The sequence below is a fragment of the Ambystoma mexicanum genome, chromosome 8 (genome assembly GCF_040938575.1).
Source record: "Ambystoma mexicanum isolate Mex_15411 chromosome 8, UKY_AmexF1_1, whole genome shotgun sequence".
NCBI lineage: Eukaryota > Metazoa > Chordata > Amphibia > Caudata > Ambystomatidae > Ambystoma > Ambystoma mexicanum.
Window position 1 is genome coordinate 1,678,559,962 of NC_090929.1, and position 26,353 is coordinate 1,678,586,314.

General features: G+C 49.2%; 1 protein-coding gene across 8 annotated transcripts in view; it reads right to left on the minus strand.

Moving 5' to 3' along the window:
• The window catches only part of ATE1 (arginyltransferase 1), a 781,290-nt gene that overhangs the window by 473,341 nt on the left and 281,596 nt on the right, over positions 1 to 26,353 (minus strand). The gene's annotated exons all lie outside the window — the stretch shown is intronic.

Below are 26,353 nucleotides of genomic sequence, written 5' to 3' on the forward strand. Positions count from 1 at the left end.
GCGGGCCTAGTATGAGTGATAGGTCACATTATGCATTGTTGATAGACAGGCAGGGAGAGGGCCCTAGCTCTGTAGCTAATAGGTATTTTTGGAGTGTTTGGAACATTATGGCACCTATATAGCGCTTAGATAGCCAGTCTTAAGCGCTATAAACACTAAGCTATGAGTGCATGCCTTTTAGAGCTTGCAGATGGGGTTAATACATCCCTGCTTCCCTTAGAATATTCAGCCTCACTAACGGTAGCCCTGGCCCCAAGCTAATCTTCCTTTTCTCTGGGAAGGCACTGATAAGACATTCCTGAGCTTTCGCAGATGGGAGCCAGGGTGGGGCTCAGACGGAGCAGTGGAAATTAACAGAGTTGGGTTTTTTCCATGAGCCAGCCTATATTTTGCACAGGGAAAGTTCTGGAACTGTGCGTCATGGACGGGCAGCACGAGATTATAAAATATCCATGCTCCCATGACTCGGGGGGAGATCGTCCTGTGGACTTGGTTTGTGCAAGGTCAAGTGCCCGGAATTGGCTCTGACGGCGTCCTGCAGCACTGTTCTCTGAGCGGGGCTTGTTTACAGCTAGCTTATGAGGGCCAGGGTCTCCCAGTGCTGATTAAAGGGACGTAAGACTGTGTTTCTCTATGTTTCTCTATATTTCTCTATGTTTCTCTATGTTTATCTATGTTTATCTAAGTTCCATGTTTCACTATATTTTGCATTTCTCTAAGTTTTATGCTTTGTAATATTCTCTAACTTGAATCCCAAATGTATATGAAATTCACTGCTTAGAATAAATATGCTAAAACTTATTTGAAGGTTTCATTTGTCAATAGCATGAGATCACTGCTCAGCACAATAGAACCTGTATTTTGGGCTGAATTGGGTATTTTTTGCTCTCAAAGGGCTGGTCCCGAGGAAGATTTTGCCCAGATCACGACATGCCCAACCAGCACAGTTAATTCCTGTTGCCGCTGGCTGATGCTGGCCAGGTCGAGGGCAGTGTTGGGTTCTGGTGGTGTGGCTGCTGTGGCCTGTGATGGTACCCGGTCAACAGATGAAGCCACCAGGGGGGCTACTAAAAGCTCCCATGTTCGCATCGCCAGTGACATTAGACCCAGGTGTCTGCTGTGGGGATGGCTTGGGGATTCCAGGGGGGGTTTGGGGTGTGCATCTCCATGTGGAAGTCGGTAGAGTCCTCCTCATCAGATAGTGGGCCAGTGGCTGCCGCCTCCCCTGCGGAACTTGCTGGAGCTGAGGGTGGGCCCTCTGTGGCTGGGATCGGTGGTGGTGGGTTAACCTCCGGAGTTGGGGCAGTTGTTGGTGGTGTGGCAACTTGTGTCTTGGAAGTGGCGCTCCACTGATGTTTCACACTGTGCATCTGGACCCTTCTGCCTTTGCCCTTTGATGTTGTGGGGGTGTCCTCTGTGTCCAAAGCCCTTGTTTTCTTATGCGCAGGGGGTGCCTGTGATGCATTGCCAGCATCCTCACTGTCTGTATGTGAGCCTGTCGGGGACAAGAAGGGTGATGTCATTGGTTACGATTCTATGTACTTAATGCAGTATACATCAATAATGCAGTTGTGGGCATTTTGACTACATTGTAAAGGATGCAGGTGATGTGTCAGTTCAGTGGCTCATCCATGCATGGTTGTGTGTGGCACTTGTCTCTGGTGATGTGTGCATGGGTGTGTGTTTGGGTCTGACACTGACATGGCCAGGGTGTGATACATGTGTGGATGTTTGGCCATCCATGAGGTGATTCTGGGCTCACATTTGGGGGGAGGAGGGGATCAGTAGATTCACATTGCATGCTTTCATGTGTACACTCAAGTGGTTGCCACGCCATGCTCCATCGTCCCGACTCCATCTAAGCATTCCACTCCAATGAGGTTGGCGCAGGTCTCCTCCCACTCTTTCAGTTTTATGGGCGACCCAGATCCACCTGCTGTAGCAATGTTGTGGTTTTCGGCAAGGATGCTTCTCACCTGGAGTCTCAGGTCATCCCACCTCTTTCGGCCTCACGCACATTGCGGGTGGTGGTGCCCACAGCACCGACTTTCAATGCGACCTCAGCCCAGATTGCCTTCTTTTTCATGAGTGTCTCCCGCCGCATGTCGCTGGCAAAGACCGCGGCGGCATTGTCAGCTAGGGTCTGGGTCAGCATTAATAGCTCCTCTGAGGTAAATTTTTCTTTAGGCTGCCGGTCGGTGGTTTTTTTTAATGCCTTGGGCATGTTGTGGGTGTCCCTGATGATTTCCTACTGCAAGCTACACCAAACAGGTCCAGGGGGCAGAGGATGGCAATGGATTGTGTTTTTAAAGATGGCCGCCGTGCTCTTTCCTGTTCCTGTGCGATGACGCTATTTCCGGTTCCGCAATTTAACGGTCACCGCATGCAGCGTGAGGGCGGAGGTGCTATCTGCACTTTCGTCGAAGGCGGTAAGTGTTACGCTCACCTGGTTCCCATGGGGGCGTCGACCGGAACTGGGCCGCTGTTATTTCCACCAGCGTGACGTGTAGCGCCAAGATGACTGACTGGACTAGCCCGCTCAGCCTAGTTTGTCTGGCTCGCAAAAATATTCTTCTGCAAAGGAGAAGAGGAATTAACCACCCGTGGAATTGAGTGTCAACCCACCTTCCCCACTCCCGTTGTCTTCCCACAGATCACTCTTGATGTCCCCTCCTTAGTCTCACCTGATGGTTTGGAAGGATGAGCTCTCCATCCTGCGTCGACCGCAGGGGCGCGTTGATGACCAGTTACTTCACTGGCGTAGAGGAATTGGTGAGTTCCAGTATTGACTCTAAAGTCCAATTGTTCATAAAAGTTCAAATGTCTGCTCTTCACTCTGTCCGATTCCTTTCAGGTTGCCGATTAATCCACTCGAAGATTTCCAAATGGCACTCGGTAAGATTCAGGTAAGTCTACTGTGGTTTTCCTCTTAGGGGCCGGGGTACGGTGATGAGGCAGAGTTGACTGCGCCGACCCAAGATGAGGCGAGTACCTCCCATGGTAAATCAGGTAAGTCCTTGGAGGGTAGCTTGTATAGCCTTAGAGAGTCCCCTTGCTCACCTTGCTGTCTTTGTCTCCTTAGGTGTCGGAGGGCGGCCGCGAGATGGAGAGAGCGTGATGGAATGCTGAAGTACCGCCAAGCAGGTGAGTTCAGCGCGGCGCCGTAGGAATGCGAAGCGATGCTTCAAAAACTTCTGTCTTTCAGTTCCGTGGCGAGATGGATCAGGATTCAGGTAAGGATTAAAGTTAAAACTCCTGTTCTAACCTTTATCCTTCTTGTTTTCTTGTTTCAGGAGTCCCAGGACTGAAGCGGGCGTGGCTGAAGACTGGAGCTGCTGAAAACACGGTGAGCGTTACGCTGCAGCAAGCAGAATAACGTGAAGCATGTGTGGCTGTCCGGGCGTGGTTATTTGAATAGCCTTGCGAGAAGATCCAGGTAAGTATTCTTCCACAGCCCCACCCAAGTAACAAAATAGTCCCTTCAGTAAAATAGTCCTTCCTAAGCCTCATTTGGCTTGAGTCTTCATGCAGCATGGTCTGCCTCAGGTGAGTATGCAGCATGGTCTGCTTCAGGTAAATTATCAATAATGAGCCTGGCGCCCATGGCGCCAGGACTGCACCCAAACAGCCCCTAACTGGGGCTTTTGGGCATGCTCCAAGTGGCATGATGCCTGCTTCCGGGGCTGCTGGGCCTGGTCTGGTCTTCCGGGGGCAGGCATCATGACAGTAGGAGACTTTTTGGGATCTTTAGCGGCATGGCGCTAGGGTCATTACCGGCATGGCGCTATGCTCGTGTCCGCATACTCGGAATGGTACGCTATTAACGCACTCTTGCGAGTGCGGACACATTAAGAGCACCATGCCGGTAATTTGAGATTTTTAGCGCACAACGTGTAATGAGGCCCTGTGTCTTGAATTGCTCTTTTTCTGTACTGGTGAGGGATTTGAAAAGAAAACTGTGGGAAATTATGACTGCATATCTCAGTATTATTTCTGTGTTGGTACCATTACGGAAGTCATTTTTGTTCTTGTGTTGTCACAGCATTGGTGGCTGATGTTAGCCAGTTTGTCAAATTTGGTTTAAATAAATTAATAAATCTATATTCTTACTAAACAACGGCCTGGTTCGTAGTCCATTGTGGCACCAGGTATTTGTTGGGGTTGAGTTGGAAGCCTTACCAAAGTGAACCTTAACAAACTAATAGTGCTTTGTTGTGCGCCACCTTGATTGGGGGGGAAGTAACTCCCTGAGTTGAGTGTGACCGCTTATTAGACCACAACACATTTCTCTTTGGTCAAGTAAATTAACTCAGTTACTAGACCTGCAGGTCTAGCAAGATTTTTATGATTTTTCAAGGCCCACAGTACTTATTTCAAGGATATCCTTCACATCCAGGTTTCCCTCTGCTTGGATCAAACCTGACAGTTCAATTCAAATCATGTATCTCAACTTCTTTCTCTTCCCGCCGCTTCTACGGCATCAGACATTTCACAGAGGCTTTCGATTGGGCAATTGTTTTTCATCGGACCACTCTGTTACTTTGTATCTTTGATTTACAGTTATTTACAATTGCTTTGCTTTCTCTCGCATCTTATCGGCATGTGCGCACCTTCATTCGTCGGATACTGTTGCCCTCTAGTTTCATTTAACACAGACTGGTCTTTCCTTGCGTTCATCAACTCACCGTCTCTGTTAATTAAATTTCATCTTTAGCGGCTTTGCTCCTGAAGTCAAGGCGGATACCAAAACTGTTACTACACCTCCCCAACTCTGCCATTCACCTGGGAGGGTGCCTCTTCTCTCTGGCGGGGCATCCTTCAAACCCCTTCGGGGTCAACGATCTCTCACCGGGGTATCCATGGTTTCTCTGTACCTCGGTTCCGTCCATCAGCCTATCGCTCTGCTCCGCCTGGTTCGCAGTCGCCCTGGGAAAACTGCTTATTCTCGTGCATTACCTTGCTCAGAATGTGTCTCAGTTCCACCTTTTAACCATGTGGGTAGAGCTAATAGGTACCAGGTGTATGCCATTAGTATCAAGTCCCTGACCCTGCCTGTTCTTATTAGTGGGACATGTCCAATGTATTGCATGGGTGGTACTCCTTTTAGCCCCAGACCACCTCTTCCTCGACTCAGTGTTTGTGTAGGAAAGCCGGGGGGACTGGGAAGTTGGAATATCCTATAAAATAGGATGGGTCAGGGGTATTTGGAAAGGGCGGGGATACCATGTCTCGCCATCGGCCATTTTCTTTTTCCCTCCAATAGTGAAGATTGAATACTGGGAGAAATGAAAACTTCTTTGATTAATTCAATCAACAATGATGGTATATGCAATGTGTTTACTCAAAATGATTCCTAAAGTTGGAATTTCATAATAACTACCATCTACCATTCCTTAAACTCTCATAGTATAGGGTTACACACACTTATGTACCTATATTGTCAAAATAACTTGGCGTCATGCCTAACAGTGTGCAGGTGATGGGAGTTCCCTGTTCTGCAAAAGTATTCTTTATTCAAATATATGTGACAAACATTTCACTAGGATTTGCTTTGGTGCCTATCCATATGATGGCAAGCTCGTCATTCTCCTGGGATGGTGCTGAAGGGGAGGGCAGGTGCAGGTTGGACATTGCCTCAACAGGTATGACACCTGCTTTCAAGATTACAGCACCTGCAATGTAAAGTGGTCTGGATAGCACTGCTGAAGGAGGCCTAATGGTTGTGCTCAAAGCGGGGCTCTGATGAGGAGGAGGGTATTTTGGGATAGAAAATACAGGCACCAAGTATCCGAAATTACCTAAGATGCCAGCCCGCCTTCATGCCTGCAGTGGGCAGGCAGGGGGAATCGGCGCATCAGCAAATTGTACGGCTCACCCTTTGCAGACTCCGTGCTGCAGGGCAACTCACAGAGTACAGAAAATGATGTAGTCATTATTTTTTGTACATTTCATGGTGGGCTCTCACGCCTCCCGGGGATACGGCTACGCCCCCATGCGGGTTCGGGTGGATGCGCTCCACAGTTTGAAGACCTCTGGCCTAGGGTTTCTGACATCGCATCAGTGTCTGACTGTTCCCGCCCCGTTCTTTTGAATTTCCTAGCCAATCTGCAATCTGCCAGCAATGGAACTGTGCCCCTGGGACCGCCGAGTAAGAGCCTGAGTTGCAACAGCTGGTGTGTTCGCATAAAGGGACCATCCCATTCAACCCACCTGAAGGCATACAATTGTCTCGTGTCACCCCAGTAACAGAAACACGTTGAAAATGGCAGGCAGACCGGTGCGGCTTGACTCGCTGATAATCTAGCGTTCGGGTCCTTTCCTCTAGCCTCTCCATTAGCGTTTGGCAAATGTAGTAGGGAAACTGCGGATCAGCTGGTGTTGCCGGCATCCTGCAGGAGCCTCACTGGCGTTCGCTAATGCAGCAGTGAGTCGCTGTAAGCATGCCTGGGCTCCCCTAGTTTTTATCCATAGCGTGGTATCTGGGAAAAGAGGCAGTTCTCCGCAGCTGAAGTGTGGTTTGTTTTCTCCTGTCCGTTATGCCTATTCCTAGAACATGTGCTCTAAATGGGGCACCCAGGAACTTAAAAGAATCCTTTGTCAAAGGCAAGGCTTCTCATATAGAGCCTCTTACACGGTCCTCTCAATATATACCTAGTCTAGGGTCTGGGGGGGGGGGGGGGGATCAGGCTCGTTTGCATTCTAGTAGGCCTGGCGGGGTTGTGACCCTTAATCGTTTGTCTCTAGTGTTGGCTAGAAGTTCCTCGAGAAGGCAGAGTATTCAGAAAAATAAAGCTGACCTAATTGACATAGAAATGGGGGTGTCATCAGTCGGTTGAGAGACGAGTAGTGCAACAAGTAAGGAAATTGCTCCACGTCAGGGAAATGATGTCCGTTGGTCCAAGGAAAATAAGTCACTGAAAGCTCCTTGAGAAATAGTATTCACCTTTATGTATGATTTCAGACAGCGCTCCTTTAGAGCCTGCTCAAGGGGACGCTGGATGGAAAATAAGTTGGTTAACATTGGAAGTTGCGATGCAAATTGGCTTTTCACTAAGGAGAACAAAATACTGACCTTAATCAATGTTTTAACAATTCTGACTTCAGTTGTTGGTTAACATCCTTCTCAGCTACGCTAGGTTCTTCTGTTGGGATAGACAATCAATGTCCACCTGATACGATCCCTAGCCAGATGTATTCCCTTAGGGTGAGCGTAGCGTGTCAAATGAAAGGGGCGGACCTTGCAGCCTCTGTTGGGGGCTGTAGTGCGGATTGTGCCCTCTAAATGGCTGCGATGGATGTCGCTTCTGCAGCTGCATCGAACCCGCCGGGTGTGGAGAAAGCACTACCTGCATCCATCCTAAGGACACAAGTGAAGGGGTGGTCGGTCCACAGAGGATAAACGTGACGGCCATCATAAGCTGTGGAGCCAGCAAGCTTCCAATCTTCCCATCTTTCCATCTTTCTAAATCTCTGTAACGTGTCTGGTTTGTCAGACTCTAAAATTAAGATTGTTTTAAGACATGGATTATTGCTTGAACAATTAGAATTATACCATTTAGATTGGCATCGGCTTAGCCCAAATGAGCTATGCTGCGTATGTTTATGTTTCGTGCTTTCTGTTTGCATTATGTGTAAACGTGGGCCTTGATGCGTGCAGGCTTCGGCGCATTATAAACAAACATTTTTAAAATTAAATAAAAACGCGGTTGAATGCGAGGCTCTGTGAAACTCTGCAGAGATTACTTTTCTCACAAGATCAGGGGTTTGTCGTCTATTGGGTGATTGACTCCTGCCAATTGATAGGGACCACTAGGTAACCAGAAGACCACACCCCTCCCTGCCCCCACGCTATAGTGCTAACCTATACACACGTGCAGGTCCTGACCTGTATGCACTGCAGTAGAACCAGTGCTTTAAGTGGGCCGGGGCCTGCCAGGGCCCGTGAGGCTGAACTGGAGCCCTGCCGGCGCCCTCCGGTCCTACCACTTGACGGCAGGTCATTGTCCCGCCGCAGCCGCGACGGGAGATGAGCCCGCTATCATTAAGTCAGGCAGCTGTGACTGACAGAAGTGCCAGGCAGTCACAGCTTCGCGCTCAGCGGGTTGAGCACTAGCTGCTGCGATCTGAGCGTAATCTGCAGGTCACAGGTTCGAATCCTGGCAAGGCCATCTCAGCCTTTCATCCTTCCAAGGTCGATAAATGAGTAGCAATTTCGGTTGGGTGATATTGTATGTAAATATGTGCTCTGTAAAGCGTTTTGGATTAAGGCGCTATATTAATAACACATCATTAAACTAGTTTGCGTGAAGCTGTGGGTGCCTGGCACTTGTTAGCCACAGCTCAGGAAACGCATCGCACCATTAACACCCCTTTGTCTCCACTCTGTTGTGCACAGTAACAGGCACACCAGGAGCAAAGACAAAAGGGTGTTAATTTTGACCCATTAACCCCACGACAGAGACATTAGCTGAAAGCCTGTGTCATAACAGAGCAGACGTTAGGAGGAAGGAGAAAAACTACGAGACTGAAAGATGGCGTCCACCGGCTACAGCATCTCCAGTCAAGCTGCAGTCCAACAAGGGCGAGCTGGGATGCAGACGCTTATTAGCGGGTACTGTACATGGAACCTTTAAGACAAATTAGGTGTTTGTCTAACTAGTTTGTTTTTCTGCACGTCCATTGTTTGTGTTTTTTTGCGCATGAACGGTCCCTTATTGTTTGTGTGTGCGCGCGACGTCAGTGTGTGGCTACTTTAACCTGAGAGATGGCATGTCTTGCTGAACTCCCTCACTGCCAGTGGATCCTCCATCAATTGTCATTGCTTCGTTGGAGAGATGGAAATATGCTGCAGATAAGACCATGCAATTCAATGATTTGCCCAGGACCACACGTTTTGGTTGTACCAGCAGTGCTGCAGTATGCGCTTCGTTATGTAGGGCAGACCACCCCTGTTCATTTTTACATGCTCTTCTTTAGGCCACCCCTTCACGTTTAAGGCCACGTCCATCAAGCAAGCCACGCCCCCAATGGAGCCCCCCCCCACTCAACGCACTGAGTAGGACCATGCACAAGGGGCAGCATTCAGACCGCATGGCTGCAGAAGAACAGGCTGCTGGCAGACTTATGCAATATGGCTGGGATTTGGGGTCTAGCAGTTGCAGGCCTTCCCGGGAACATACAGCAGCAGAAGCAGAGAAACTCCTCCTGCCTGCCAGGCGGGCATCAACAGAACGGTGTAGTTCATCATAGTGCACGCTAAAGCCATCTCATATTTCAGTCAGAGTGTGTACACATAAGGAAGGTCATGGGTGATGTAATGTATGATGCCATGAGCAGTGCATGGCATGGTGCTGCCAGTGCTGGAAATGGAAAACGTATGGGGGGGGGGGTCACTTCCTAGGAGGGGGCGAGGCTTTGGGAAGGAGGTGGCAGGACAAGGGGATGCCCCCCCCCCAGGTTGCGCAACACATGATGCCCCCTGGAGGCAGGTCTGTGCAAGGCATGCGGCTCTGCAGCCAATACATGCAAGCCCCAGGGGAATAAGAGAGGGCCCTGGGCCCCTGGCCAAGACGAAGGCGCGCTAAATAGAGTCGGGAGAGGGGGGGGGGGGCTAACCCAACACTAGTGCACTTATAGGGTGGCCCAGTAATCACTTCCGAAAGAGAGCGGCCGCAGTCTGAAACGGATTTAATTCATATTATTCCAGCGTTCGTATCCCTAAAAGGAAGCCATGGAAAGCAAGCACCTCTCAATCTGAGAAAGGGGTCGCTGCTGCGGGGTCTGTCTAGGGGCGCCTTTCGTTAATGTTGGAGCGCGACGCAGACATTGGCAGATACATTCAGTTTAAAGGTTTACGAAATATCAATGGGTCTCGTCTTGAAAAGCCCCTCTTCCCTCCCCCAGGCGTCCCCGACGCCAGGAGTTAGCCCGACTGACTAAGAGCAGACGTGCACTGGCAGTGAAGAGCTTAAGGCAGTAGTGTGCCTGTTCCAGCTGAGCCCCAGGTGCCACCTTCCTCCTCAGGGGCAGGCCTCGCACCCCTGACTGAGAGGAGTCCCCATGCCCCCTGGAAACGACTGGGGTGACATGAAAAAAAGCCAATAGATGAATTCCAGGTCAAAAGCAGAACTCGCACAAGGCACCTTCCCAGATGTCCCGAGACCCCACACTCTGGCCGGATGATCTGGCCAACGAGCGCCTCTTCCTCAGCGAAGGGACTGAGAAGACGGCCACCATTCAGTCGCTCAGCACATCCTCCTGCAGAACTGTTACATCCGGTTTCCTACCAGGATGCAGCACACAGACCGACAGTTCTCAAGGACACGCCCTGCACCTTTCACAAGGGGGGCGCTGCTTACTCATCCACCTCAACTGCCTCCCATCCCACGAAGCTCTACTCCAGACCTTCCCCACAGGCATGGGCGTCCATGGAACAGTCTTGCAGTGCTTTGCTCTAGGCCTATCCAGCACAGAACAAATCGTCCAGATGGGCCCCAGCACCACCCGGATACACGCAGAGTTCCACAGGGCTCGGCCTGGTCACAGTGACCCTCACCAACATTAAGATCAATACACAGCTTTACCTAAAGATCAATAGCAAGGCACTTATTTTCCCTCATGCTGGCCAGGATTGCAAGCGCCCACCTCAAGCTCAACCTGGGAAAGAGCAGCACGCCTGCCAAGTTTTGAGATGGATGACTGAACTGAAGCGTGATGGATTCACGCCTCAACTCTCATCCAGTGAAAAACCTCTTGGCTTTACTATCGACTGACCTCTCATTCAAAAAACTCAAGATGCAGGCTACCAGCGTGTGCTCATGTGCAAAGTCGAGACGTTCATTCCTGCCTAGATTTTCAGCATCGTTGTCTAATCCTTAGGTCATCGCCCACCTGGATGGTGGCAACGTCTTACTTGCAGGAGCCCCAGAGGCCAGCTGCGCCCCTCGGAAAGCGGTCTAGCACTCTGCAACCTGCCTCAAAGCAGTACTAAAGAAAATTCCAGAACACTCCATTCCATCCTCAAGGAGCTGCACTGGCTTCAAGCATGGATCATGTTCAAGACAGCCTGCGTCAACAACAAAGCAGTCGCAACCAAAACACTACTCTACTTATCCAAGAAATTCCCCATCTTCAGAGGTCAGGACACCCCCAAAAACATCGCCAGACTTGGAACAAGGAACGGCAAGAGGGCAATAAAACAGGAAGCTGACCCTCTTCTGAATCCCATCTCAGGAACACGTTTTCAAAGCAGAGAAGACTGCTCCCCTCCACACCACACTTTAGGAAGGACTTGAAGAACCAATTCAAATAGCATCTCACCAATCGCTCCCCTCGGCCAGATTTCTCTCCCTCTGGAATCCCCCCCCCCACCCCCACGCATCCCAGTTCCTTTGCTCTCCCTTCATCCTACTTGTAACTCTGGAGGGTCTCCCCTTCTACAGCGCTCTGTTGCGTCCCAGCCAAGATGGCACTTTATGAATCCCATACTATTGGCATGCATGATGGTTTTGGCCCATATTAGTTTATTTTGCTCCACCTCTTCAGGCACGTGCCTTCAATGAAAATCCATGCTCATGTATTGGTTATTCCCCTCACCATTTTCTCAAATTAATACTGTTCCCGGTTTTTTTCCACGATAGTCTGTGGCTTGAAATATGTGTTGAATCCAGCCTCCGCGGCTCTGCGCGCGGGGAGACCAGATCCCATAACGCTAGGCCGCGCGGGCCTGGGTGTCGCAGCTCTGGCAGAAGCAAAAAGAATACGCAGCACGCAGGTCTCTGGTCGGCCCGGAACTGCCTCCCATGCTCGGGGGCGGGGCTTTTATTAGAGCGCCCTGCGTCACCGCGTAGCGGGACGCAGGGCGGATGTAACATTCCTCCTTTATTTCAAATGAGGTCAACATCAAACAAAACATATTATGAACTCGGATTCAAACCATTGAAACTACTAAACCTCCATGGATCCTCCTTACTCACAGTTCACAGGAGGCTGGCTACCACACATAGTCATTTAGCCTAGCGGGCGGTCTCGTGGCAGTTCTCAAACTATATCGCCCACCTCTGGGGCTGATCCCCACTGTCCCACTGGGTGTCTCACCTTCTCTGTTCGGCTCACCCATGTCCGGCTCGCTCCACTGCTCCCACGTCCTGTCACCCACTGCTGTCACCCACTGCTGCCTCGTCCTGGAGGTGAGCGGGTTCTCCTTCATTGGACTAAGATTCTTCATCTTCATGGTGGCCTTCGCCATCGGTCCACAGGTTGCGTGGCACCGCCTTGAACCACGATGCATTTCGTGTCACCTGTCGGCGTTCTCTCGTTACTGTCACCATGGTCCCTTGCTTCCCACTGACGGTCCATGGGAGCCCTTCGTATCTGGTGTCCAGTTTTGACCTTGTGGGATTTTGCAACATGACCACCTGGTCGCCCACCTGGTGGTCGGACGGTCTCGCCCTCCTCTTGACACTCATGTGTGTGTTGGCACTCGTTCTCCTTCTCTCAGTGCGCTCCTTGTCTACTTTGTCCGGGGCCCTGCTGGGGTGATGTGGGATAGAGGACTTTATTATGGTGCCATACATGAGTTCGGCTGTTGGGACACCCGTCGTGCTGTGAGGGGTGACCCGGTAATTACGCAGAAAACGGTACAGGTCAATTTTCCACGGGCTGGCGTTTGCCTTTGACACTCTTAGCACTTTGTTCAGGGTCCTCATGAAACGTTCCACATCGCCGTTCGGCTGGGGCCATCTCGGCATGATGTGATGGTACTTAATGTTTAGGTCGTGCAGGTACTGTTTGAATTCCGCCCCTTGAAAGAGGGAACCATTGTCGCTTTTGATGGTGGTGGGTAAACCATGTGTTACAAACAAACATCTTCTCCATGGCAGGGATAACCACCTCTGCTGCTGTGGATTCCACTATCTCGACTTCAGGGTATCGGGAGTGGTCGTCAATGGCCACCAGGAGGTAGAGGCCTTCTTGTAGAGTGCAGAAGTCGATGCTGATTGCATCCCATCTACCATGACCACGTTCCGCTGACTGAATGGGTTCCGGTTCTGGCGGAGCCCCGGTTATCTGACAGGGTAGGCAGGTGTTTATCAGATTTTCAACCTCTGTGGGAACCACACCCGGTCGATCTGTGGGAACCACACCCGGTGCCTGATTCGAGCTTTGGTCCGAGCCATCCCTTGGTGTCCTTCGTGGGCTAGTGCCACTATTCTGTCCTGGATGCTCGGTGGGATGACAATCCGATTGCCCCTGAGCAGCAGTCCGCTCTCTGTGATCGACAGGTCTTGTCTTATGGTGTATATCCCGGAGAGGAAAGCCTTTGCTTCCACTGTCCTGTTGTGGGTGGTCTTCATGAAAGACTTCCAGCCGCCTGAGATGATGGCATCCTTCACCAGGTTGCAACATGGGTCCTTGTTGGTCTCTGACTCAATGTCCTCAATGCTGACTGCCTTGGGCCTCATGGCTCGCACCACCTGGCACATGTGCTCCTCGGCTACTTGGACTTCTTGTGGGGTTGCCGCTCAAGGGTATCTTGAGGGGAAGTCTGCCGGGTTTCCACTTCCCCGCTGGTAGGCCAGTTCAAAATTGTACTGCTGGAGGTTCAACAGCCATTTGGTTATGCTTGCCGGCGGGTGTGAAGACGTGCCCATGAAGATGGGTAATAGAGGTTTGTGATCTGTAACTGCCGTAAATCGCCGTCCATAGAGGTATAGGTGAAAATGACACCCCCATAGTACGGCAATGGCCTCCTTCTCAATGTGGGAGTACCGTTGTTCTGTCATAGGGAGAGCTCTTGATGCATATGCAATGGGCCTCTTCTCCCCTTCTTTGGTGATCTGCATGAGGATAGCTCCTAGCCCTACGGGGCTCGCATCCACGAATAACTCCGTTGGGAGCTCGGTGTTGTAGTATGCCATTTTTGTGTCGACGGACAGGAACTCCTTAATGTTCTCGAAAGCCTCCTGACACTCTTGCCCCCACTCCCATTTGGTGTTTAGTTTGGTCAGCTCACGTAGGGGTTCCGAGAGGGTGGCCAGATTTCGGATGAACCTCCCGCAGTAAGTGGCCATACCCAGGAAGCTGCGCACTTCAGTGGGTGTCATTGGCGGGCTTGCTGCTTGAATGTCGGCGACCTTCTGGGGGTCAGTGGAAATGCCTGTGCTGCTGAATTTGTACCCAAAGAACGTGATTTCCGACTTGAAAAATTCACACTTTTCCTTGTGTATTGTTAGTCGAGCATCTTCTAGCCTGCCCAGCAGCGTTTGGAGCCTCTTGAGATGTTCTTCCCTGTCCTGAGCGTGGATCAGGATATCATCGCTCATGCTGAGGACACCAGGTATGTCTCGGATGACCTCCGGAATTGTTTGTTGGAAGACTTCGGCCGCCGATGATTTCCCGAAACTCAGGCGTTAGGTATCTCCGCAGCCCCAGATGTGTTGAGAAGGTCGTTATGTAGCAAGAGTCTCTGTGAAGCTTTAGCTAGTGGTATCCTGATTTCAGATCAACTTTGGTGAACACCCACGACCCGGTAAGGTCGGCCACGATTTCGTCGAGCGTGGGTGTGATGTGCCGCTCCCGCTTGATGGCAGTGTTTGGAAGACGCATGTCTATGCAAATCTGGACTTTGGCGGGCTGTTTTTGCTTTCTTGTTACTACCATCGGGGAGACCCATGGTGTAGGTCCAGTCACTCCCTCTATTATTCCGGCTTCTTCGAACGCTTTGAGTTCTTTCTCCACTTGTTCTCGCATGTGGAACAGTGTCCTCCTGTGTCTCACTGTCTTCGGCTGTACCGATTGATCAATGTGTAGCCTGATCGTCTTTCCTTTCAAACCTCCTGTCCCCTTTTGCAGGTTGGGGTAGTGCTTCAGAATGTTCTCGATTTCTTGCACTTCATCCAGTTGGCAGACGAAATTGATCAACCCCAAATCTTGAACCGCGTCCCCACTCAGAAGGCATTCGATCCCCACCTTCACGACGTAGATTTTCGACCGCAGTCTGTTTTCACTGTGGCCGAGGGTGGTGCGGAACCTGCTGACGACCGGTAGGGGCTTCCTGCTGCTGTACGCAAACAGCAGTGTGTCCGTGTCCTTCAGATCTGGTTGTGGTTGCAACGTCTGGAACGTGCTTGTGGGCATGACGTTTACGGAGGCTCCCGTGTCGATGGTCATCCATACTTGTTGGTTTTGGAGGGTGACCAAACATTTGCGCCTCCGGAGATTCTTCCTCTGTGTTGTCTGCCCTTGATCCAACGCCGACACTAGGTAAACCTTCCTCCCTTTTCTCCATTGTTCCTTTCCGGATTCATGTGGCGTCCCTGAGACATCATCTCCTTCTTCCTCAGTCGATGAGTTAGCGGTTTCGACTCGCCTTGCACTAGCCTGCTTCTTCTTGGTCCTGCTCTTTTCTTGAGGGTTCTGCGGGGGCTGTGCCAGGGTGCCCATTGATCGGCATACTTTCGCATAGTGGTCCTCTCTCCCACATGCCGCGCATGTTCCTTGCTCGGGGCAGTTTCGCCGTCCATGTCGCGGTCCACCACACCATTCACACTCCGTGGGGCCCGGGACACGTGGCTGCCACCTGTTTTGTGCGTAGTTGCCACCAGCCTCGTCCCTCGTGAATTGTCTATTGGTGACATGGGACACCATGGCTGTCGTGAGGGCGGGCTGTAGTTTTTGTAGCGTTGCCCCCATGTTAGCGGCCCTTGTATGTGCCAGTTCTCTTTGTCGACCCAATTCAAGAATTCGTGTGAGGGAGATGCCTTTCTCACCAAGTACCATCCGTCTCAGTTTTTCTGATTGGATGCCGTTGAGTTGCCTCCGGATTTCTTTTTCGACATTTGTGAATTCACACGAAATTGCTAACCTCCTGAGCCGTGTGTGGTAGGCGTCCAAGGTTTCTTCTTCTGCCTGAATGGTGGTGCAGAATATGAAGGTTTCATAGTCCGGGTTTAGTTGTGGGAGAGAATGCGCCATCAGGGCATCTTTTGCTTGTTGGTATATGTCCTGGCCATCATCAAGGGTTAGTGAGTTAAAAATGCATAGTACCTCGTCCCCCACGTTTAGCAGCAGGGGCAACCTCATCTTCCTGGCAGTGGTTATGTCCCTACAGTCCATCACCATTTCGAATTTCTGGATCCATAGCTGCCACCTGGGGCCAATTGATGATGGGTCTGTAAATGGGTCAAAAGGCTGGATCATTCCTGAGGAATTCCCCTGCGGGCGTGCCTGTGGTGACGACATCGATAGGTTTGCTGCCAATCTTGAAGGTGAGCTGGGTCTGGGGGTGGATGTGCCGGTTGCCATTGCTGGGGTTCACTTGCCTCACCTTGGTGCTGGTCCCTGGGCGATCCCCTTGTTTTTTCAGATGGGCAGTAGTGTCAAAATCAGGCACTCAGCACGTGCAGCTGTGCCTAATTCGTAGATGTGGGTCAGCAGTGGGCCTTCACCGATGTTTCCTGGTGCCTCTGACTCATGGGAGGCAGAGAGAGAGGGTCTTGGCGCTTCCACGTTTTGGTGGTATGCCTTTTTGGTAGTTGGACCAGGTTGATGCTGCTGAGGATAGTTTTCCTCTGATGTTGTTTGAATTAAATTTTTTATTTTTTTTTGGTTGGGGGGTTAAATGTGTGTCCACCCCACCGGGTGTCCAGAAATTTGTTTTGTATGGCCGTGGGCCATCAACAGCCTGTCGAGCGCTGAGCACGTGTGTTCCGTTCAGTTCTCCTCGTCGCCATAGTTGCATCCAGCCTCCGCGGGGGAGACCAGATCCCATAACGCTAGGCCGCGCGGGCCTGTTAGTCGCAGCTCCAGGGGGAGCGAAAAAAATACGCAGCACGCAGGTCTCAGATCGGCCTGGAACTGCCTCCCGTGCTCGGGGGCGGGGCTTTTATTAGAGCGCCCTGCGTCACCGCGTAGCGGGACGCAGAGCAGATGTAATAATATGTATCCATTTTAGTTCTCATTTAATTATTCCTTCATCTCATTTAGTCCTTCCTGCTTCAATTGTGGAACATCTCGGTACACTATTAGGGCCTGCTGGTCCAAACGAACATTAACATAGCTTGCTTTTTCTTCTCGTTCAAATCTTTGTTGCCAATTGCTTCCATACGCCTTGCATAACCTCAGTAGAAAGTAATGCCCCACCTGTGGTTCTTAAATCAACACTGCAGCCTTTTAATAGATATTGCTGGCATTTCTTTAATGTGCGCTTTCTTCTTTTCCTTTTCTATACTTAAGTCTTGCCAACTGTAACTTTCCTCCGCTTTTTTTTTTCTTTTTACTCTTTTTACAAGTGGAACTGCTATGCTTGGTTGTGGTTTCCGGGGGCCTCATTTTTTCATAGCACTGCAACTTCGCATATGGGGTCCAATGTAGTGGATTTATTTACTCTGTGGCACACTGGAATGCACTGTACACACCAAATTCCACCCCCACTGCTTTAGGAGCAGGTATGTATGCATGCAGACCACCCACTCAACCCACCCACAGCCTCAAGCTTCCTCCTCAGTTTCGAGCCGGATTGGCTGGTGCTCTGCACCGCTAGTGCAGTTATCACATTGGCCACACACAGCACACAGTTCAGTGTCAGAACATTGTGGGAACGGACAGCTCTGATCAGAATAGCAGAGAGTCTGGTACTCCCACCCGCTTCAGTCCAGAACGCTTTATCACCAATCTCCACTTAGCTGGGTCAGGAACAAGGGTGCTGGAGAGGGGCATCTTCCTCCTTTTGATGGGTCTTTCCCTTGCAAGCAGTCAAAAGATGGCAGCCACCAGGTACAGGTAACACCACCAACACCTCTAGATGTCTACACCCGTAGCAATCGTTTCCCCTCCACATGACTGTGCAGCATTCCATGCCCGACAACTAAAACGCTATACCCGCCACTGTTCAGAACCATCCACATTATTACAATTAGAAGGCGGCTCATTGAACACCTGTGGACATGGGTCTACTCTTTCTGCTTTGTTACACATATAGCCACTTTCCCCATATGTGCAAACACAAGCCAACACACGACCAACACTACGCGATGAACACAGCAGTTGAACCAGCTGTGTTGGCGTTGTTTATGCTTGACTTCAATGGGGCTGTAGCACGAAATACTTAATTGCTTTCTAATAAAATACGTGGAGCCTAGTTATTAAAATCAATACTACCATCTTTCTATCAAATGGGGAAATAACACCCTGGCTCACCCATCCCCTAAATCCCATGAAAGACTTCATCTAGGTGCATGTCTTGCCATTCCATGGATCATGGAGTAATCTGTGCTCATGTGGCTACCACTCTGGTGACCAGCAATGACACGCATACGAAAGAGTGGATTAAGAATACACATGCGACATACGCCACATACCAGGCAGAAACATATTAAACAATTTATCACACTGTAAATTAGAAACACAATAACAATCAATAAGAAACTTGAACATTATGATTTTTTTGTAAGGGCACAAAGAGAAAAAGCTGAGCGCAAATGCGGACACCCCAGTGCTCAGCTGGCTACTGAGGAGATGCCACTCAACCATCTGAGTCCCACTCTACTCCAGAGCACGAGAACGCAGGGCATTATATACAACTCCAATTCCTTAGGATTGCACTAGATGCCAAAGGATAAACTACAGGAAGGACATTTATAGACAGTTCCCTCCTTTATGCAGCCTTGACAAGTCACTTTAAGGAAGCGTAGGTCAAAAAAGGTCCTGTCCTTTAACAGTAGTCGAGGCGGATTGAAGCAGCCGCGTCTTGAGTGTCCAGATCATACTTCGATCATTTTACCTTTGCTCTGGAGAATGCCTTCTTCCAGGAAGAGTTCCCTAAAGTATCCACTTGCATGTCTGCCAAAGGCTTCGTAGGGCGGGTTTGATGTTCAAGACTTTCTCTGGTAGTTTGTCAGATAATATAACAAATCGTGGCAGTATAGGAATGAGCAAACCTCTCCAAGATCTTTAAAGCTATGACATTCATTCTGCTGGTAAACAAAGCTGGCTGGAAATGTAAAATCACTTATCAGACCCTTTAAATGCCACAAATTAGGGAATGATTTCAATAATTTCTATGCTACTTTGATATTTAAGGCAAAGAAACATTGGATTACAACTCAGTTGCTTTCATAACAGTCATCTTACGTTGAAAGTTTAGATAACGCACCATTATGATTGGAGCACTTTCTCCTTTTACTGGTTTGGGTATTGGAGACACAGTGCGATTGCTCGATAGCGAGTCATTTTGAAGTATCTTGTGCAGGAATCCTTCCAAGTCGGATACGTCCCCATTTTCTGTCAACCCTACCTCGCGGATGTTATTCATGGATGATCGATTTTCTTGGTCTTCGGGTATGGCATTCAGGCAATTAATCCCTACTGGCCACGACCAGTTTTGTTTTGCATCATAATTGCCATCTATTGTCAGCAATATGGTCAGACTGTTGTCAATTTCTTTCATGAGCTGTTGTAATGTAGAGCATGGATCAAGGCGTCAGGTAACTATGACGTCAGACAAACCGGATTCATAAAGGGTGTAGGATGTAACTTGAACCTACTGATAATCAACATGCTAAAAATGGAGGCTATTAGAAAAAGACAACCCATATATTTAGCATTTGTGGATCTAACCCACGCCTTTGACGCAGTAAACCGGGACCTGCTATGGAAAAAACTAAGGGAGAGAAAATGCCCTGTAGGTCTTATCCGGGCTATAAGAGAATTATACTCTGACACCAACATAGAAATTTGCCTGGACGCCAAGGGCACCCTGCCGAAACCAATAAACACCGAATGAGGTGCCAAACAGGGTTGCCCCCTAGGCGTGATTCTGTTCAACTTTTTTACATCGGACGTTGGTAATGCATTCAGCAACACAACATTGTTTACACCAAAACTTAATGGAAACTTGGTTGTCTGGATCCTATATGCTGATGATATAGTTCTCTTAGATTTAACCCGGATAGGCCTACAACGAAAATTGCATGCCTTGCAAGAGTACATCAACAAAAATGGTCTCGAAATTAACATCTCAAAGACCGAGATTCTGGAATTGAAGAACTTATGTGGCCAAAAAAGAACATCGAATGATAAATTCCAATGGAAAATTGGCAGTGAGAACTTGAGGAGAGTCAGCCAGACAAGATACCTTGGTGCGACGATAAGCTCAAGTATTAATCATGATCCCATGGCAAAAGTCATCCACTCGAACCACCCCGGGTGTAATGATCAACAACAAATATGGGAAATTCAGCATAAAACCAGTGCTTGACTTCTATAAAAGTAAGGTCGTTCCGGCACTAATTCATGGAGCCGAGTCTCTGGTCGGATGTTCCTATAAGGTATGGGAGGCGTGAGAATACACATTTTGGAAAAAGATCTTACACCTACCTAATGGAACCCCGATGGCGTGTATCAGATTTGAGCTGGGACGGACGTCAATAACCGCGAAAGTTATGTGGAACTCACTCTCCCTATACAGAAAAGCATAGGGAATGGATAACATTCCGCAATTCCAGATATTGAAAAAAACCTTTGATAAAGGAGATTCGAACGATACAAGGAACGTGGGAGATCGGTTGTATAGACTTGATTGAAATGTTAAACGCAACAAAAGGCACGCTATAGCGCAATCCCAATGAGGTCAAGAGAAAGCTCTAGCAATGGGACTGGCTGCAAACGATACAACAAAGAAGCCTCCACAAATGTATGCTGCTGGTACCGCACGAAGCAAAAGCTTACAATACCTTAAGATTTAGACTGAACCAACTTGAAACAACAGAAATCCTAAAATTAAGGAAAATAAATTTCGAGAATGATACCACTTGTAGACTGTCGAACTGCAGACGAAAATCTAACATTTAGTGGTCTACTGTCCCGCTTTACGAGACCTGAGAACAACTTTGCTGGGATCAGAAATGTAAAAAAAATCCACTTGGTGCGGCGAGCAATGGTGGGTCGCCATCTTTGAGGGCACAAACAAACTAACCTTTGCCTTGATATACTTTCTGAAGAAGTTACTAGTAACATTACAGACAGAGAACTCTGCTTCTGGTTCCCAGACTACAAGTGGTTTGGACAGTGCTAACGGAGGTTGGGGCATAATCATCTACAGCTCCGACAGCGCTACTTTACAACTAAGAATGGAAGATTACATGATAACCCAAATAACCAAAGGAATATTGACAGATTAAATCTGCTTCGTAGAAGAGCGAGCAGCACTCAAATGATTAAACTTGTATTCTCGTGCTGTAATATTGGATTTTCTTTTTCAGTGTTCTTTTCTTTTTAAAAGTTTGTAACAAACTGTATAGAAAAAAAAGTAATGTAGAGCTAGATTCTTGCCAATGTTGATTCATGACAGAATTTGGTGTCTGCTTGATCGGCAATGTGCAGTCACAGACGTACTTCTGCTTGTCACCCTTCCTGTGCCTGATCACAGATCTGTGGCAGCATTATGCAAATTCAGGAAGGAAAATGTAACCAATAATGACCGGCAGTAACAAACATATGAAGTTGGAATGATTGCACCAAGCTCTGTGTGCGATACAATTAGGCCTTCAGCATCGCCTGTATCGGAAAGCAAGTAGTGCATAATGAAGGACAGCAACCATTCCTCAGGTCAGAGGCATTCTGGAAATCTGGCTTGCTTTGAAATGAAATAATCAGAATGCATCCCTCGATCCTTCCCCAATAGGTGAAATGAATACATCCAAAATAAGCCCCAATCTCGGACAAGAAAGGGTGCGTTAGTTCGCCAGAGTAGTGTTGACAGCACGTCAGCGAGTCTGCTGCAGCTTATGCTCTACGGGATACCATTCTCCCAGTCCCAGATGTCTAGCACTCCGCTAAGGGGGGAGAGATGCATGCCAGGAACAGTAACCTGTGCTCTTGCATGTGATGGTGCAGGTCCGGGTACTCCCTCGGAGCAACTTCGAATCCCAGAGGACACTGCTGTGCCCAGGCAGACCACAATAGCGACACAGACAGCGGAGGACTCTCCACCAGCCTCCCGGTGGTCCGCCACCACATGGAACGACACAGGGAGTCACATGATGCACCTTCAATAACTGCTTGCTGAGACAGTGCAGCATTCGCACAGGCCCTAGCTGTGCTGCCCTGTACAGAGACAGCGGTTTTATTTGAAAGCACAAGAAGGCAGCCTAGACAGGGCATCAGCCCCACTGGTTGAAGTCGTGCCACACAATGCACCTGCAAGCATTCAAAGACCTGTACGGTTACTTTAAACCAGTGCTCCTGAGCGAATGCTCCAAAGTGCAGCCATTCTGGGGGGCTCTCAAACACCCTCCCCCTTCTGGCAAGGGATTTGTTGTCAGGTTTTCCGTCCCCTGAAGGATAGTGAGGTGGTGTGGCGGGCTTCAGACAAGGACAGTCAGGGGGTGGACTTTGTGTCTCAGGTGATTATCTGGGATGGATCACAGTAAATGAGAGCACTGCTCTCACTCAGCAGGACCTGAAGAAGGGTCCCACTCTTGCTTTACTGTGAACCCAGGCACATTTAGTAGGAACAAGGACATCCTCCCTACTGAGATTCTGGGTGACTGGTTACTAATGTCAGCCTGTCCAGTGCATAATGTCTGAGCAGAATGCACAGTGGTTAGAAGAGACAATAAGGACTCCAACAATGCAGTTAGCCTCTTCAAAAAGGTCTCCTCCCAGAACATGCACATGGGGCAGGATGGCTTTACAAGTTGTGAACAACATAGAAAAGGGGGAAATACCTGCACACGTTGGGCTGAAACTAACCTTATACCAGGGCCAAGATGAGGCCAGCTACAGGATCGCAGTGACTCACAGTGGTACCCACTCTGGCATGCCATCTTCCTTCAGCATGTCACGCTAGCACAGTGGTCTCCTGCTGGGGTATTCTTGGCAGTTGTCTGTCGAAAAGCCACAATGCCAAGGACCTACCGACAAAAAGGTAATTCATTGCACTTAACAAAAGCACAACAACATTTGCAAAAAGATCGCTAAAGAGAGCCAGCCTTGCCTATATGGAACTGTGCATGTTGTAGGCAATACCTTGAGGAGAAACCAATCGGTGCGTCCCTCCAGTGAAAAGCAACATCGGACCCTTTGGGAGCATTCAGAGCATCCTTCCATTTTAGGAATAACCAGCTTCTAATATTTAGAAGGCAAACTATGCGGCCATGCGACAGCTGAGGACGCACAGACCATGATGTTCTTTCTAGTACATTCTCAATCCCCTAGGAAAGCAAAGAAACGTGTTACATGTTGGTTTGCCACGGATCCTAGATCTAGCCTGTCGGTCCAACGCGGTGCCATTCTTGTTAAGCTAGGCAACCCTTATACAGGACGTGAACAGAACTCATGAAAGAGTCGGGCCCATCAGGATCCCAAAAGAAATGCCAGTTCCACTTCCAAGTACCTTTTTTGAGGCTTATTTAATCTGGATTTCTTCTTTTCATCGATTCAGGTACTAAGGAAGGGAACAAGAAAATTATCTCTCACAAAGCAAGGACATTTCTTCTTCATCATTTCTCATGTATCCATCACTACGAAGGCCTGGACTGGCTCTCTTGCAGTCTTCCAGACCATCATGTCCAATGCCCTGGAACCCTCCCGTGCCCTAAAACCAGCCAGATCTTTCAGTTGGTGAAGGCAAAAGTTTCATCTATATGTACCAGAAAGGTTGTAGCTGCAGTGGATGCACTAAGGACTATGTAGAAGTCTGAGCTGATGTCAGGGCATGTCCTGTGTGTCTGAGCAAGAGCAACAGCCACTGCAAGAAATCCAGGTCACAGCGCGCCCAGTGTGTCTGAGCAAGAGCAACAGCCACTGCAAGAAATCCAGGTCACAGCGCGCCAAGTGTGTCTGAGCAAGAGCAACAGCCACTGCAAGAAATCCAGGTCACGGCGCGCCCAGTGTGTCTGAGCAAGAGCAACGGCCACTGCAAGAAATCCAGGTCACGACGCCGCTAGTGTGTCTGAGCAAGAGCAACAGCCACTGCAAGAAATCCAGGTCACGGCGCGCCCAGTGTGTCCGAGCAAGAGCAACGGCCACTGCAAGAAATCCAGGTCACGACGCAGCCAGTGTGTCTGAGCAAGAGCAACAGCCACTGCAAGAAATCCAGGTACTGAGCAAGAGCAACGGCCACTGCAAGAAATACAGGTACTGAGCAACAGCCACAGCAAGAAATCCAGGTACGGGCACGTCTAGTGTGTCATAGCAAGAGCAACGGCCACTGCAAGAAATCCAGGTCAGGGCGCGCCCAGTGTGTCTGAGCAAGAGCAATGGCCACTGCAAGAAATACAGGTACTGAGCAAGAGCAACATCCACTGCAAGAAATCCAGGTACTGAGCAAGAACAAGGCCACTGCAAGAAATCCAGGTACTGAGCAAGAGCAACGGCCACTGCAAAAAATCCAGGTACGGGCACGTCCAGTGTATCAGAGCAAGAGCAACGGCCACTGCAAGAAATCCAGGTACGGGCACATCCAGTGTGTCAGAGCAAGAGCAATGGCCACTGCAAGAAATCCAGGTCAGGGCGCGCCCAGTGTGTCTGAGCAAGAGCAATGGCCACTGCAAGAAATACAGGTACCTAGCAAGAGCAACGGCCACTGCAAGAAATCCAGGTACGGGCACGTCCAGTGTGTCAGAGCAAGAGCAACGGCCACTGCAAGAAATCCAGGTCAGGGCGCGTCCAGTGTGTCAGAGCAAGAGCAATGGCCACTGCAAGAAATCCAGGTCAGGGCGCGCCCAGTGTGTCTGAGCAAGAGCAATGGCCACTGCAAGAAATCCAGGTACTGAGCAAGAGCAACAGCCACTGCAAGAAATACAGGTACTGAGCAAGAGCAATGGCCACTGCAAGAAATCCAGGTACGGGCACGTCCAGTGTGTCAGAGCAAGAGCAACGGCCACTGCAAGAAATGCAGGTAAGGGCACATCCAGTGCATCAGAACAAGTTACAATCTGATCAAGAGCAACGGCTACTGCAAGAAATACAGGTACTGAGCAAGAGCAACAGCCACTGCAAGAAATCCAGGTACTGAGCAAGAGCAACGGCCACTGCAAGAAATCCAGGTACTGAGCAAGAGCAACGGCCACTGCAAGAAATGCAGGTAAGGGCACATCCAGTGCATCAGAACAAGTTACAATCTGATCCAGAGCAACGGCCACTGCAAGAAATACAGGTACTGAGCAAGAGCAACAGCCACTGCAAGAAATCCAGGTACTGAGCAAGAGCAACGGCCAATTTAAGAAATACAGGTACGTGCACGTCCAGTGTGTCGGAACAAGTTACAATTTGAGCAGGAGCAACGGCCACTGCAAGAAATCCAGGTGATATTCGATGTCAAAAACCCCAGTTAAGAGGCTGGCTTCATTCATATCAATTGTAGCTAATTGAGGTATTAAGTGTTGAAAAAACACTAGTTAGTGTGAAATACTTGCCGGCTTGTACTAAAGCAACAATAAGGATCTACCAGAACAATAGAAGGCACTCATACAAGACATACTCCCGGTGAGGTTTAAGAATTGTTTGAGTAACGTGTACAGCGTTGAGACAAATGCCATACTTGCATACACACACATGAAGTGTACATCTATGACCTAAGCACAAGAGGGAATTGGAGGTTTCAGCACATTGATCAGGCAGGGCAGATGATGGAAACACAACGCACTCCAAAAATCAGGGAAGGGGAAGAAAAGCAGAATAACTACACAGAATAAAAAGGATTTGTTAAACTCATCCCATCAACCCCACCAAGGACATTGCAACAGTGAATCTCTGCTGAGGTCCTTACATAATGAACGTCACCTTCACCGACTACGATCTTCAGTTCCATTCCTTACAAATGGGGAATAGCACATGCGGCGGGTCAGAGCTGCACAGGCCTGCAGATTCTTTAACATCCTTCGAGACCTGCAGGCCGAGTAACTTAGTTTACCTATTCGACCTAACAGAAATGCACTCAACCGGTGGGGACTGATGGAAACTATTTTACCACAGCTTTCTGTAAAATGGTAAAGGTCACCAAACGTCCACTTCCTGTTTGGCGTACTGCTGCCACCAACAGCCACACAAAATAAAACCTATTTGACGTTTACAGTAAACAAAGTTGCAAACATCCCAGAATGTCATTGTACTTTCCATGCCAAACCTTTCATCTCTTTAAAGATGTGAAAAGATTGAAATGCAAAGAACTCTGATGCTGCAGTACACAGGAGCCTGCAAGCATCTGGATCCCACTTCGACCACCATTAATGAGTGAGGGGCCAATAATAAACGTTACCACCCGAAAAGGTTCTTGAATGCACCATAACCACCAGCATGGGAACTTGCAATAAACATGACGGAGAGACCCTCAGCAGTGCTGTGCTGTGCA